General features: G+C 34.0%; 1 protein-coding gene and 1 pseudogene across 1 annotated transcript in view; one reads left to right on the plus strand and one right to left on the minus strand.

Moving 5' to 3' along the window:
* Positions 1-17,586, minus strand: part of NCAM2 (neural cell adhesion molecule 2) — a 445,018-nt gene that overhangs the window by 184,859 nt on the left and 242,573 nt on the right. The window lies entirely within an intron of this gene.
* Positions 541-659, plus strand: LOC111738440 (annotated as a pseudogene).

The following is a 17,586-nucleotide window of genomic DNA, read 5'->3' on the forward strand; positions in this document are numbered from 1 at the left end:
AATCTCTTTTCCCATAAAAAATAAAAATATTCAAGATTCCACCTTTCCTCTCTGAAATATAAAACTCATAAAATCCAACTTACTTTTCCTTTAAATATCTCTCAAATCTGTTTCTGTTTTCCATGCTTGCTAGCTTTGTTTTATTTCTCACTATTGTTAGCCTGGTCTGGTGAGCTGTCTGGAAAATTGCACAAGGTGAGGTATTAGGATTAGGATTCATCAGAAATATCTGAGGAAGTGCTTGTGTGTGTATGTTTCTGTTGTATGTGTGTATTTTTGTTTGTTTAGTTTTGAACCCTCCTTGAAACTCCAATCTAACATATCTGATGCAGGACCTGGGATTTTCTTTTTAAAGCAGTTTCCAGGTGCCAACCAGTGCTACTTATAAAGTGGTCCCCAGTGGTCCAATGCCATATAACTCAATTAGGAGCTTCTTTTTTAAAAAGGAATCTCAGTTTCCATTTCATACTGACTGAATTACAATCTACAATTTAACAAGATCCCAGCAGGTCCATGTGCACTTTAAAATGTGATTAGCAGGTCTATGGCCATGCCACCCTGAACGTGCCTGATCTCGTCTGATCTCAGAAGCTAAGCAGAGTCAGACCTGCTTAGTACTTGGATGGGAGACCACCCAGGAAGACCAGGTGCTGTAGGCATTTAAAAAAATAAATAATTAAATAAAATTTGATCAGCACTGGGTTATACAGTGACAATCCCACATATTTATCATTCTGTAATATAAATATACTGCCCATTATGTATAGATAAAACCCAAACTCCCTCACATGTAACATGTAAAATCTTTCACAATCTGGCCATGATCTGACTTTACTCAATTTTATTTCCTGCCAGTTTCCAGGTATGGAAGCAAAACCAAATCAAAATAAAGCATACAGAATAGTTATACTACCAGGAAATTTTGCAAATAGGTCCCACTTTCCTATTTCTTTATTTTTGCATTGTTTTCCTTATTTAGTGGAACCTTTCTCTTTTTTTTTTTAAATTATAACTTTTAATAATTTTTATTAAATTCATTGGGTGGGTGACATTGGTTAATAAAATTATATAGGTTTCAAGTGTATAATTCTATAAGGCATCATCTGTACATCACATTGTGTGTTTACCACCCAAAGTCAAATCTCTTTCTGTCACTGTATATTTGAGGCTCTTTACCATTTTCTGCCTCCCTCTCACCTTTCTTTCTCGCTGGTAACCACTATACTGTTGTCTCTGTCTATGATTTGTTTGTTTGTTTGTCTTGTTTATTCATTGGTTTGCCTTTCTCCTTTTTCTCATCTCAGGCCCTGCCTATCACTTTCATTAAAACTTACATGAGTCCTCCGGTCAGCAAACCATACCTTTCAAAATATCCTAAAATCCTATAGTACTTTCTCATAGAGCACTTAATGCATCACATTAAAATATTTAAGAATTTTATGACTTAAATAAGCAAAAAATTCATTTGCATTCTATCTGAATGGCATTATAGTCCCTTATCAAGTTCATTTAGTGCTATTTCCCAGTAGAAATTAACACGCTCAATTTTGTTTGCATGCCTATTTCTCCACTGGACTACATGCTATTGGAAAAAATAAGTATACCTTATTCATCTTAGTCTGTCCACCCAGCTTATGATCTGAAAAAGAGTCTCATGCCAAAATATTAGTGCATAAATGGAGTGATACTATTGTAAAATAAAACAAAAAAAATTAAAATATCTTTCCTTGAATGTTTCTATTGGTTGAATTCAATAAAAAGCACTTTTAAATCATTTTTTATTCTTTGTAGACCACTCTATTTTTGAAAAGCATGTCTTGCTAAACTCATAAAAATTTGCATAATGACATATTGTGACTTTGAGTAAAAAGTCTTGCAACCTGGATTGTGTGATTGTTCAGTAATAGTGTGTATGTGTGTGTGTTTGTGTACCTCAGTCAAGACATGTATTTCACAAGTGAACGTAAAATATACAAAAATGCCATCCAAATGACTGGTACTCAAAAATTAACTGATGTTAAAATTAGGCAATGTGAATGAAAAGAAGAGCAAATCAGGTTTAGAAATAAAGAAAGAGAGAACTAAAAGTGGAGATGAGATCTGTAAGGGAATGTTAAAAAATGGTGAGTCTGGAAAGACCATAATGAGGAGGCAAGATATTTATAATCATTACACTTTCATCTGTCATTGAAACACAGCACTAAGCAAATCTTTAAAGACCTGGGCTTACTAAAAAATTAAAATGAATACATATTAAAGAGAAAATGTGTGTGACATAACGTTTATGCTGATTAAAAGATATATATATTTTGTTTTGAAAACGGATATGATTTTTCCTAAAATACATTGTTTAAAATTGAATAGCATATAATATAAGCTTAAGGTGATATAGAGGTTGCAACTCTAAACATAATTTAAATATACTTTAGTGCATAAATGCTCATCAAAATAGTTTATTAATAAAAGTAAAAGAATTGTGATACCTTAATATTTATAAAACAGCAAACATCTTTCTATATTTTAATTTTAAAGTCAACTTTTTCATATATCACTTAATGTAAATAAAAGTAGAAAATATCCCTTTATGCCAATTAGACCGAGGAATGTCACCTGAGTGATGAGTGAGGCAATCTGTACTTAGGCAGTAGTTAGGCCTTGAGTCCATTACCAGACCAGGAACAATTCGCTCATCATTTATTTTGAGTGTGACATTTAATTAAAACTAAAAGCTCATGAAGAGACAGCTAAATCCAAGTTCTACACCAAGTCCAAGTTTATTTCAACAGGCACCACTTAGACATGTAAGTTATTAGCTGCCTTGATAAAACCAGCACAGAACATCCTGTAAAATTCTGAATCACTGTTCATACTATGAAATAATAAATTAAATTAAGAGAAAGTGTTTGCATTGGGCCTAATTCCTAAATCTCTGGATGCTGATGTAAGTGTTTTGTCTACAAGTGTGTGGTGTTCGTCTCCAGATTAATTAGAAACACTAAAATGATGGACCAATGAAAGATGCCATCTTTAATGTGAGAGTGTATTAATTTCATCAGCTCAGTGCAAATCAAAATTATTATAACATAAGAACTGTATGATATAGGGTCCAAAATATTTCTATAGAAGTATACTCCTTTAAAATAAATAATTTTAAACAAATAGTAGAAGGCATATGTCATTATTTTTTAATAGCACAGGATAACAATAATTACTAGAATAAAATGTGCAATTATTTATTCATTAATTAATTGGTTCACTCAAAAACCATACATGGAATCATTGAGTAGATTTGCTTGAGCACATATACTAAGTTTGCTGTTATGTGATCATAGAAAAATATTTCACCAGCCTGAAAAATTCCCACCTTTGTGAAATTAGCAATTTACATGTTTTAAGAAGTCAACAGATCTGTTTCTTAGCCCTCTAAATCAGTTGGAGGATAATTTTATATTACAGCCAGGGACATTTATGTTTAATATAAAAGATTGCAAAGAAAAACATATTTTACAAAAAAATTATTTTAATGCATTCATAGAAATATGAAAGCCTGAGAAGTTTTAAAGGAGCAAATTAGTTTGGATGGTTAAATATAGAAAAACATTTTTTTCAATGGAAGCATTTTAGGCATTTCAGAAACTTAGATTATTATAGCTTGAAGGTGCCTATAGGATCTCTAGTCTAGCAATTTCAGGTACAGGTAAGGAAAGGGGTCCTGAAAGCTTATCTGTTTATGAAGACCCCAGGATAATGCAGAGGTAGATCTGTGCTTAGACTACTAAGTCTCAGCCTGAACTAACAACTTTGGATCTCCAAAATACTTGATGCTATCTTGTTGAAGAATTTTAGTGAAGGAACAGACTGGATAGCAATTCAGAACTGGGAAAAAGTTGACGGGAGCAATCCCTTCCAGAGAGGAAGAGAGTAGACAGCCTTCCCCTGTTCCATAGAACTGAGTGAATCGAAAGAGAGATGCAAATCAAGGAGTTGCCAGGACTCACTGTTGTATAACACGGCTTCCTAGTTTGGGCTAAAATAACAAAGTGAGAGGTTTCCCACAGGTTGAAAGGAAGGCTAAAACCAGTGAATTGGACCTCACGATTTTCTGTGGCTCTGTGTGTGAAGATGCTGAAGCAACTCCATAGATGGTGATTGTGCATCAACCTGAGGTAGCAAAGGAAAAAAAGTCAGTGTAACATAGTAGAAAAGAGAACAAGAGTCAGTATTATAGTGTTATCTTTAACTCCTTTGTGGGTGGGGAAGGTGTAATGTCCCAAAATTAACACGTGTCTGATATAATAGAAAACAGTTTTGGTCATTTGGCTTGCTGTGTGTGTGTGTGTGTGTGTGTGTGTGTGTGTGTGTGTGTGTGAATAGGGGTTCCCTGGTGGGAGGTAAGTGACTAGCCTTGAGTCATATATCAATCAGGTGACAGAAAATACAGGTTAACTCTCAGAAGTTGTCACTGATAGCAACTAAGTTGGACATGAAGCAGCATGAGAGTCCCTTGTCCCTAACAAAGTCATGGGTACAAAGCATATATTCATCAGCAATTTCTCTGAAGACACCAGTTCGAGGGGGAAAGAATCCCATAAGAGCCCGAACTTCATCTAAATCAAGGTCCAGAGGGTGAACATGTACTAAAGGTCCTTTCCAGTACCTACGAGCTGATATAAGCAGTTATTTCCTCTCTATCAGGCATACAAATGCTATCTTGGGAAGTGAATAAAATATAGAAATGGGAAGAAACCAAGATTTTGTCTTTGGTACACCCGTATATATAATGCAGGCATAATAACAGTTGCTACATTATATTCGTGAGGATTAAATGAAAAGCATTTAAAACAGTATCTGACGCAAGTATGCAATAAACGTTAAACACTGTAATTGTAATCCTTCCTCTTAATTAGCTTTGGAGCTTCCCACAAGGACAAACTTGGTATCTTTTCTGTTTGTTTTATATAAGAGAACTGTTCCATGTTTGTACAATACTGAATTAAGACTGCCAATCAAAATTGTATTTCTAGTTTTTCTTTCCAAGTAAACTGAGAAATTCTTTCCTCAATCCAAATTTTATTGGAATGTATTTAAGCAAAATTTATTCACCTCTATCTTAATCTGTTCAGTCTGTTATAAAAAAGTACCATAAACTGGATTTATAGGCAAGAATCAATTATTTTTCACAGTACTGGAGTCTGGAAGTACAAGAACATGGCTCCAGAATGGCTGCATTCTGGCAAAGGCCCTCTCCTTGGTTTCAGACTGTCTATTTTTTGTCTTATCTTCATATGGTGGAAAGACAGTGTGAGAACTTATTGGGGTCCCTTTTATAAGGGCACTAATCCTATTCATGAAGGTCCACCACCATAACCCAATCACCCCCACAGCCCCCACCTTCTAACATCATCATGGTGGGTATTAGAATTCCAACATGTAATTTTGGGAGCGATATGAACATTCAGATCATAACAACTCCATCCAATAATGTTAACTACCATGCTAAAGATTTTCAGCATTGTCAAGACTGTATAACAGGCTGTAGAATTTGTTGACATATCCTTAAATTATACCAAAACTTCTGGAGCTCACATCCGTAATATATAATTATACCCTGGTGAAGGATAGGAAATGTAGCACAAAATTAAAAGTTTTATCCTTATGAACAAAAAAAAGCTATTGCCTCAGTCATTATTTGCAGAAAATTGTGGACAAAATGAAACATTTTATAATGTAATAAATATACCTGAAGTAACCAAATTTCTAAACCAATACTAAGAAAAAGTTATAATCATGTCAAAAGTGATTCATTTATGCCAAAATTGTATAATAATGAATACAATTAAATATTAAAGTATGTCATGTATTTCAAATTCTATCACATATAATCGTGACTCTTTCCCCAACTGGTCTCCTTAGAGAGTTGTTATTTACACATCAAGCAACAAACAAATGGGACAAACAGAGACTCATGGACATGGATAATAATGGTTACCAGAAGGTGGGGGCGGGGGAAGAGGGGAGAAATAGATGGGGTAAAAGGGGTCAAATATGTGGTGACAGAAAGAAATCTAACTATGGGAGATGAACGCGCATGCAATATATATGCCTTACCATTAAATTGTACATCTGAAACTCACTGGATTTCATCAACCAATGTCACCAAAAATAAATAAATAAATAAATTATAATAAAAATAAATTTAAAAAAGGAAAAGAATCGCTGAACTTGTTTTACATAGCCCTTGTCTGACAGCCCTTACCTCCGATTCCTTACCTACTCTTTGACCTTCCAGAATTAGGTCGTCTCTTTGCTTCCATAGCTTCTTAAGCATACAACTTTGTCTAATTTACCACATATTGGAGAGATAATTATTTGTATATATGTCATAACTGTAATTAGAATGCAATTTGTACTAAAAAAGACAATGTCTTACTCAATTTATAAACACCCTTGGAACACTGCCGACATTTACTATATCTCTTACATAATAAATACATGAATGAATTTTTTTAAATCAATATATTTAAATCTAAATTTCTCAAGTAAAAAGGTGCAAACACATTCCCCACCTCCAATAGCCAGGAAGGAGAGGTACCTATTTTACTTCCATTTTTAAAAGATTTTTCTAGAACCAGACCATTTTATTTGAATGTAGGTCAAATAATTAAACTAATATATCTGAATTTATAATGTTTTATTGGTTGATTGCAAATAAATATGGTTATTACTGTATCAGTGAATTATATAATAGGCTTGAAGACCAAAATAACACTCTCACCTATCGATTAGTCCTTTTCGTTTAAACCTACTACATTTCATGCAACTGAGTTGGTTGTGTGAATGACATCATTCTTTTATACTGTAATATTTTGTGACCTATCTTAATTTTAACAGAAGTGAAGAAAGAGTACTACTAACACATATCAAATACATATATTTTAACAGTAAAAAAATACACTTCCTATTAATCATAAATAATGTTCAACCTTATCTACCCAAGTTGCTTTTCAGTATAATTAAACTTATGTGAATCTATCTCATACTTGAAAAGCACTTGTGCTTTTTAAAAATTTTATTGTTATTAATTCCAAATATACAATACATTGGTTAGACATTTATATAGTTTATGAAACGATCCTTCGAATTGCTCTCTCTCCTCTGGCTCTCCACCTAGCCATTCCCTTACTGCTGACTGCATTCCCTATGCCATGCTCCCCATTCCCATGACCATCTATCAACTACGAATGTGTACTTCTTTAACCCTTCATCCCATGCTCCCTAAACATTATCAATTAGTCCTTTTAGACACCAGTCTGAGTGTTCAGGAAACTAAATGGAGTCCCGAAAATGAAACCAAACCAAGAACATGTATCTAAGTTTTACCCGATTCAATAACTGGAAGTTTCCATAAGTGGATGGGTTCCCATCTCTACCAAATATGTGTGAGTATAGCTGGCTCAAAAAAGTCAACAGTTACATGTTCTTTTCCTACATCTCTGGATCCAGGATTCTTGATTTTATTTTTTTGTATCATTCGATCTCATAAAAATTTAGAAGACACTATTAGAATTTTTGGAACTCTTATAGTTTCAGATGACAATAAACATGCTCAAATTATAGCCACAAAGATTTCATACTCCATTTTCTCTGGCTTCAAAGGTTCCTGAAGCATCCACCTCTCATCTAGAATGTAAGACAAAACTATGTAAACAGTTTATTTCACTCTTTACTTAACTGATGGAAGGAAGTATTTGGCTGTCAATTCTGTCATTACTCCAGTGACCAGAATTTGTGTGTAACCTCCAGAGAAATTTGGTCGTATTCCAATTCAATCCATCACTCAATGTTATAAGTAAAAGAGTTTAAAGTTTAATGGCAATCCAAGACAAGTGGCTTCTTTTTTTCCACGTTGATTATCTGAAAGCCTAGAAGAGTACAAGTTCTCCAACACAGAGAAATCCTATAATAATAGCTCCTTGGACTGAATATTTTAAATCACTGCAGAGTTTTAGTCTACCTTAGCAGCTTGATTAAAAAGATGGATGGCTGAAGGTCCAATTCAGAAAGCAAAAGAGGGAACACACCATGACCTCATTCTAAGGTACCCCTGTGCTCTTAGTAAAGGAAAAGAAGACTTTTTTTTTTTTTTTTCCCCCAGTGTGGCTGGGTACACACCATTCAAGGTAACCACCCTTTTTGTAATGTTTCATGAAACTGAACTTCCAGGGTATGTAGAATCTTCTCTGGATGGTAATCACAGATGTTTCCAATACAGAGAAATGATTCTTTTAGAGGTTCATTAACATGATAGTACTTCAATCTCTAAACTGAAGACCTTTGATATACTTGAAATATGTTATAAATTGTTCCTTAGACTGAACTTGTGTGAGTTTCTGGTGTTTACATTTGGATCCATGGCATTCCTTAAAAAATACATGATTAAATAAGTGGAGGTTTACATCATCAAGAAGTGGAGGGGATACTGTATCCCAGTATCCAATTATGGGAGACTACAACAATTAAGGGCTTCTAACAGTTCACTGAGTTTTCAAGAGCATATAAACAGTCTGTCATCCAACTCAACAGGTAAAATAATGGACCTTTATATGCAACGAATGAGACTAGTCTGGCCCCCAGTAACATCTATGGTGTTCTAGTAGTTGAAATGCATTATTTCTGTCCCCATCCTAGTCTACCTTGCAAGAGACTGGACACAATGTTCCCCACAATGGTCAACTGTTGAAATCCTGCCCCTCAATGTGATTGTAGTAGGAAATAAAACCTTTGGGAGATAACTAGGTCATGAGAGTAGAGCCCTCATGATGGGATTAGTGCCCTATAAAAAGGGACCACTCTCCCACTCTTTTTCCACCACATGAAGATATGACAAAAAGTAGGCAGTCTACAACTTGGAAAAGGGTGCTCACCAGACCAAACCATGCTGGCATCCTGATCTCAGACCTTCAGCCTTTAAAAATGTGAGAAATAAATGTTTGCTTTTTAATCCATTCAGACTATTTGTTATAGCATTCCAAACTGACTAAAATATGCCCTAACCCATTCCACTCTACATTACTGAAAATCTGGCTGTAAATGTGGGAATAGGTAGGCCCACATACCTCCATTAAGGAGGGAGTACCTCGGTGCTTCTTTAATTGTAGTGTCAGTCATAACCAGGGACCATGTTTGAGAGAAAACTTTTCAGTGAATTTATATGGTTGGGAAAAGGCACTTACTTGAAAGAGTCTGACACCCTGAAACTCTTAGGCCTACTGGCCATAATTTATAGTAGGTAGAACATAGCTCAGCCTAGGCCAAATATGTTGGCCCACACTCATTTAGCAAATATTCTGGAGAAACCTACCACATGCCCAGTACTACCGTAAGCAGTCAGGTTACCTCTGCGAAGAAAACAGTCAAGATCCTTGTCCTTGTGAAGTTTATGTTTAGCAGGTGGGAGACTGACATGAGAAATAAATTATATTTATTTATATGAATATTAAAATTATATTATTATATATTTATATATAATTATATTTGTATATCTTAATAAAGTGATTAGCGCTGTGGGGAAAAAAAAACAGTATTTGTCAAAATACTCTGACAGAGTGTTTTTGGTCAAATATTTCCAAAGGCATCCTATTATATAAGAAAAAACACCATCAGCTGAAGGATACAGTGTAATGTTAATAGCAGATTACTCTCTCCCTTTTGGCCTTAGTGACAGAGATGCAGGAGTAGGCAGAGATAGCTTAGGGGATTTATAGCATGGTGAAACACTGCTTGATTAAACATCTGGCCTTAAATCCTGAAAGGGAAAGTCTTTAAAGAACTACAACACAAGAGACACTCTTCTGTCTCTTTAATAAATAGGGCACACCTCAAAAGAGAAGTCTGGAAGATGCTGATAAGCTACAGCATGTTGCAGTAAAGGAATACATCTGATACCAGTGCTAAATCCCAAAAGGCATAAAGAGATATTATGATCTCAATATCAAATGACTGTAGGACACCAATCCTTCAGCTGTGTTCTAGCCATGTTGTCATTATCATTCTGATAGCTTGGAATTTAGTCTATCCAAGATTTCACCTGGAACTAAACTCGTTTTGATGCAAAAATTCTTGAAAACTTCTAACATTATATATATATGTTAACTATATACAAGGGACAGACTGAGAGTACACATGTTGAGAATAACATGTTTCTTTCCACAACAGATATACAAAACCAACCTTGACACAAATGGAGGACCTGCCACCTGACTCTTGTAATATCACTGAAGTGGTCCTCTCATTCCAACACCCCCATGCATACTTCATGTATATTTATGCTCCTTAGAAGTATTCTGCTTTGTTATAGCTCTTTACTCCAAATCTAGACTGGGCAACTAAAAAGTTAAGTATTTTGGATAGTAGAAGAGGGTCAAATTCAGCATTTACATGGTGAGAAGGCTGTGGTCCAGATGACTGGTTATGGTTTAAACATAAGCACTTTCTAAATGATGCTCCAGAAGGGGAAAGCTGAGTAAAAGGGTATGCCAACTGATCAACATGACATTTTCTGATCATTGACAAACATGACCCAGCTGGCATATAAAAATCCAAGCTCCAGTTGACTTCAGGCAATTGGCCCAGATTTCTGAAGGGTTATGAGTGATAAGGATCTCCGGTTTTGGCATCAGACTTGAATAAGATAGCCTGGCTTTGCCACTTAATTGCTGTGCTACGTCAGTTAGCTTTCTTGATCTCTTGCAGTTTCAGCTTTTTCATCTGTAAAGCCACAAATGAATAGTACTTATCTTATGGAGTTTTTCAGAGAATTAAAATAAATAATAATGTAACAAATTTAATGTAGTGTTTGACACATAGTTAAGAAAAATAATAAATAAGACAGAAAAAAATAAATGAACTGAACAGAATGGGCTGAATTGGTTTTTAGGCTCCTGAAGTTGAACCCTTGTTTTGGTACTTGCTTCTAATCAATGCTTTTGGTTTGACTGATCTTTATACTCTCTCCTTTTTGATTCTTGCACTTGGGCATCCTGCAAAATCTTGGATCTTATAATTCTTTGTGTTTTGAAATTTCTTGTGCCCACGGATGAGAGCCAAGATATCTCACTGAGATCTGATAATCACTAGTACCGCTGTCTCAGAAATCCAGACAACTGCCTTTGGGTCCTAGAACCCTAGTGCCTGGTAGGTTCTTGGTATCTATTAATTCAAAAGTGTATGCATTTTAAGTTTAAACATTTTCTAGAGATTTATTTTAGAAAGATTCAGTTAAATAGTATTTATTGAGGACTTACAATGTAGAGGAGTGATCATTCTACTCCTCTTCTACAAAAATAAACCAGCTTCGGTTCAAATTAAGAAATTGCATCCATACATCCACCTCATCTTTAATAAATGCTTGATACATCAGAAAATAAAATATTTGCACTCCATTAGGAGCTATTATAAACAATGCCATCAATAGATTCTTCAGTACTCAATGTTTCTGAACATTCTCTTTAATAACCAAAAAATAAAATAAAGTAAAATTTAAAAGAGAAAAAACATGACATGACAATTAATCTAATTAGTAGGGAATGTGAGATGTACCCACCCATATGAGATTCAAGGAAGAATGCGAGAAAAGTGCACGAGCACCATGCAACAGTAGTAAACAGAGAGCAACATTAATATTGAGAGACTGTGGTGAAGAGCTTTAGAAGAAGCAGTCTAATGATCTAGTTATTCAGCAATCAGAACTGGAAAGAAAGAAAAAATATCCCTAGAACATGGGAAGAATATAACCAAGAACACAGGGAGGAAAAAAGGCCATTTTCCAGTGGTTTTCGGTTCCAGGAGATTTGACAACCCGGGGCCAGATTGTGGTGATGCATTGAATGCCATGAAAATAGGTTGAACATCAACATATGTGTGAACCTTAAATGGAAGTCTTGGACCTGGCCGATTGGTAGGAAGGTGATGTCACTGCAGGTACAGGAAGGAAAAAAGTGAAAAGAGGAAGAATGGAAAGGAGTGAAGAAAAAAAAAGAAAAGTTTGGAAGTTTGGCTGATGCTTTTATTTTCATTTTGATTTTGGCTACTAGTTTATCCAATTTCTGACATGTTTAAGAATACGATAAGATTTTTTGTTTAACTGCTTGATATAAAATATAATTACTTATGCCATCAAAGATGTCACTCTTGTTTTATTCCTATTTCATTTTCGAAAGATTTTCTTGTGAAGATCTCTTGTGTTTTGGTATCTTCCATAATCTAAGGTGTTTTTAAATCATTTATACAACATATTTAGGTAGTTTGTAAAACAAAGGTGGTAAGATTCAGTGGTAGACAAAGTTATCTCTTAAGAATAATTCTAGCTAATTTATGTTAGAGAAAGAGCACTTAGCTTTTTTAAATGACATTTTCAAAAAGGAAAAAATCACACTGCATCTAATTCTTTCCCCATGAGAGAGACTTGCTGTGTCAGGTGTTAAGAATCACACACTTAGTTTAATCTAATTCTGTACTAATAAAGGCTATATTAACTCATAAACAATGAGCAATTATAATCATGTAATATTAGGATATCTGTAGAGAAAAACCTATGATCAAACATTTTTGTGTGAATTAAATATAATCAGGCCAGAAAGAGAATTGATTAAATAGTCACTCATACATCTAAGATAACTCTTACAATTACACAGGTGACACTTAATATACTTAATAATATATTCATATAAAAATAACATATTCACAAATTAAGTGAAAGTATGAAGATTAAATTTTCTATCAGAAGTTACACACTACTATTCTGTGGACATAGCACTAGAAATGTTTGGCCCACAATATTGTTTTTAAAAATGAATTTGAATATCTTCTGAGAAGTTCACACCCAGGTTTATGGAGAATCTCAGTCTTTCCTCTCTTCACTAATAGTTACCTGCCAGGGTATGTATATACAAGCATTAGACTTGCTGAATCATGCACTGCTTATTTTAATTACACTTTTGCTGCCGCTTCTTTTTTTTTTAATGTTAGGAAGAAAAAAAATTGATCATGAGTTTTACATATTCTTTAAATCATTCCATCAAATTCAAATTTTTGAAACAGGTGGCATATGTGGTTGTATTATATGAGAAGTTATCTAATTTTTTTTTTCCAACTTCTAATAAATGATGGAAGTAACGTTTCTAGGTACAGTGTGCAGCTCCCTCGGCAGGACTAAAGTGCTTGTATTAAATTAGATGCAAACGTGATTGTTCTTAGCATTTGTTTAGAATTTTGGAGACTCCAAGGATACAAAATCTCTTCCTTGTAAGCTCTGACTTGCCCAATTAGCTTTCAGTGGTGCTTGAAACTCCCACTTGAATTGCCTTATGTTGACCTGTCCATTTTAATCAACTTAAATACTACCTGGGAGAAAGATATATTAGCTATCACTTAGGCTCAAATTAGTCTATCTGAACCTATTACTGCACATTATCAAGCAGCACAAAAGAGAGCCTCAGGGCACCGGTTCTTAAAATCATTCAAATGTCAGACCGCAGAGAGGCATGGTATACTTGGTGGAAAACTATGTAATATTAATCCATTACTCACAGCCATTAAATATATTCAGCTGTATTAAATCTGATGTCAATTTATCCTTTAGTCCAATGTAGTAGGAGAAATCACTGATTTAAAGAACTTAATACAAGAAAAAATTCATTTATGAACATTTCATCTAATTTATATTTTAATACTTTTATAATATTTTATTTGCATAAAAAGTCTTGCTTGCTGCAAGGACACTATATTATAGTCCTAAAGAATGGTGGAGGCGGGGATGGTAAGTTTCTAAAGGGTGTTGATGGGGTGGTAAAAAGAAAATACTCAATTTTTTGACACTTATTGTCAGTTAGAGAATAAAAGATACTCAATTTTTAAAACATTTATTGTCAGAGCATCGCCTTAGTAAAAAATTGTTGGGAAACAAAGAAAATACTACTTTACTGAATGTACACATTAGACACCTCTGAATTTAAGAAATGTGAAAACATGTTTCTAATATAGCTAAGGATGGAGATCCTAATGAGGAGCTTCAATTATTTCCCCTAGTTGGCCAAAAAAGGAGGAAGGCTGGAGGCGGGTACATTTTTGGTACCTTGGGAGGACAGCAGCTCTTGTGAACCACAGTTCTACAGAATTAAGCTGCAATGCTCTAAGGCATCATGTGCAATGTATTAACTCCTCTCATGTGCATCAAGGATGGCATTAGCTATGTGCGATGCTTGAGAGAATTACTCAAAATATTTTCTATAAATCTTTATTCTCTCGTGGAATCCCAGATGAATGGCTGTAGTATGGGACAATTGAAGAAGACTGGTACAAATGCAGGAAAAATCTATATTCTTTTATATTTACCTCCTAGATAACATTACTTCTATGATTTATGGTTATTGTTGTTGCTGTTATTATTATTATTGTTATTGTTATTATTATTAATCACATCATTGGAAAAGATAAAGGGAACTAGAAGATCAGGGAACATTAAAGCTTTGTCAGAAACTAGCATTACCTGACCTTTAAGACATTTTCTAAGTCAGAGTTAAACAACACAGCAGATAATTGGATATTTATTTTAACATCTCAAAAGTTTTTTCCAAGAAGACTACATGCTGTTATTTAAGGTACAGTGCAAGTTTAATCAATGTCTTATGGGTCTAATTTGACAGCAAAGCATTCTGGTAAATTAAGAAAACTGTAACCTTAATGGACTCTACACACTTATAAGGCAGTAAGGATTCTTAAGCATGACAGCTTGTCTATCCTATGAGTCACAGAATAATTAGAAGAAGAGCATGGAAAGATTATCAAGGAGAAAGTAAGGGTATTCTGTCTTTAAATAAGTAAATTGATATTCTTTAAACGGTGAAAGGATATTAACAACTAAATCATTAAAAGCACAGAAAGCAAAGTGAATTAGAGACCATAATTTGGGTTACAATTATACAACCATAATTTGGGTTACAATTATACAACCACGTAGTCTAAAGGAAGATTGCTGTTTTATAAGATGTCAAAGTCAAACCTCAGGGAGAACTAAGCAGATGATCAGCGAATCAGACTCTCACTTCCTGAGGATTTATACTCTAAAATAGAAATAATACTGTCTTTCTTCACCTCTTCACCTCAGGAAATTGACTCTATAGATGATAGATGATATAGATAGATGATGATGATGATGATGATAGATGATAGATAGATAGATAGATAGATAGATAGATAGATAGATAGATAGATAGATGATAGATAGAGATAGACAGACAGACAGACAGATAGATATAGATAGATCTCCCCCATGCCTCACACAAAACAAATGCCTTCCTCTTCCCATTCTGCCATTCTGTCACCTTTCTGTCTCTCCTTTACCTCCCAAACTTTAGGACTTTGAGTCCGTTTAAATTTTTAAAAAATTTTAAAAATATTTTAAAAATGAGAGAGAGAGAGGAAAGAGAGGGAGAGGAACAGAGAGGAAATAAAGCCTCCTGTGCAGTAAGGTACAGTAGTAGAAAAAATGTTTTCCTTTGTGTAAATCAGATTGAACCAGACAATCGAAGGAAACCGAGTGTGAATAAGAACAGATATGCATTTTTTCCCTACTTTATACTTTTATACTATTATTATACAGCAAAATGAATCTACATAGAGAAAACACTGGTTATGATACAAAATATGATTATACAGTGACTCATTTCATTCAACAAAGAGTTCTTCAGGGGATTAAAAATAATTCATTATAAATTACAGGATAGTTATAGTTCACTTGCACAGTAATTATTTTAGTAATACCTAGATAAATGTTCACTCATCAAAAGTACTGTTAGTGAAATGCAGATGTTCAGAAATAAAATAGATTTTAACATTTAAATTAAATACAAAGATTCATTTTGAATTTTTTTGTCTCTAATAGATTTTTCTTAAATAGTCAAACATCCAAAATCTCTCTGATTAACATTTTTTAACATCTTAAACACAGCTATAGAGACAGTGTGAAGGAAAGATGACCCATAATTCATATACTAGACACATACTATCTATGTGGCCTTAGAATTCTGTTGTATTCTAGTCTATGAATTTTGAACACATGTTTAACGTCTAAATAAATGTTAGTAATAAATACTGTAGCGAATTTAGATAATGGAAAATAGATGGTTAGACAATTTGATCACAGAAATGATAAAATCAAGCAGATAAGCTAAAGTGGCTTTGGCGGTGTCACTAAATGTATAAGCTACTATAAGTGCTAGAAATACCAGTTAACAGCAGTCATTTACCAAAAGTGTAAAGAATTATTTTTTCAAATTAAAGATTTGAACCAAATATTGAGTAAGGTAATTTTATTAGACTAATAACTTTTCATTAGATTCATTTTATTTCTTTTAATTCAATGTAATTATTGTGAATATCCAGAAATTACAGTAAACACAAAATAGATGAGAGAAAGCAAAAGCTTGCAGATTTATGTGAAATTGGTTATTACAAATAAAAATATGTGGTAAAATATAAGTTATAGAAAATAACAGCTATAGATTGTTATATTTATGTATGTATTTATAAACATTCCTGTAATAACATATCTTTCTATATAGAGTTATCTGTATCCTTCTATAATTCTACCTCTCTCTCATCTATCATCCATCTATTTATCTCTCATCTACCATACTATCTATTGATGGATATCGAATTACCCCAAACATGATAGCTTAAAACAATAAATATTTATCTCACAGTCTCTGGGATCAAAAATCAGCAGTGGCTTAGCCGAGTGGTTTGGGCCAGAGTTTTTCATGTGATTTTAGTAAGGATGTCTCCTGGATAATTCACTTCCAAATCACTAACACAGCTGGTGGTAGGAAATATCAGTTACTGGCTACATAAGCCCCTCCATAGGCTGCTTTTTGCCCTTATGACATGGCAGCTAAATTCCCCCAAAGTTAGGGCTCAAGAGAGAGAAAGAAAAGAGGAAGTCTCAGTGACTTTTATCATCTAGTCTAGCACGTTGTCATTTCAGTTCTATTGTATATGTCAAAATTGAGTCATTTAGTGCAATTCTAAAAGAAAGAGAATTACATTCCATTACTTGAAAGAACTATCAAAGAATTTGTGGGCTTATTTTAAAATCATTGCTTCTACCATCTATCTACTCCCATCTCATCTCCCACTGTCTATCTACCTACTTTCCTTTCTGCTCCACACCCCCTGTAGGCAGAACAAGAGAAAGGAAGACTGCAAATAAGGTTGTCACAGGAAAAATTCCTGAGAAAAAATGATATAAAATAAATAAATTATGAGCTCTGATACTTGAAGCATGATTTTGGGAGTGTGGTACAGTAAAACATTTTAGGCACATGTTTAAAGAGGCAAATTCTAATAATTTGGCCCAATGAAAAAGATACCCTGACCCATATCATCTTCATGTATCATCCTAACAATCTCACTGAAGAGATGGCATATCTAACTAACCGCTGGAGCTTTCTGCCATGTACATGTCTCCCTAGGTGATGAACCAATTTCTCATGAACACACAATAGTGAAAAACAGATGCTTATGCCAAAA

Source organism: Pteropus vampyrus, unplaced genomic scaffold (genome assembly GCF_000151845.1).
Source record: "Pteropus vampyrus isolate Shadow unplaced genomic scaffold, Pvam_2.0 Scaffold38, whole genome shotgun sequence".
NCBI lineage: Eukaryota > Metazoa > Chordata > Mammalia > Chiroptera > Pteropodidae > Pteropus > Pteropus vampyrus.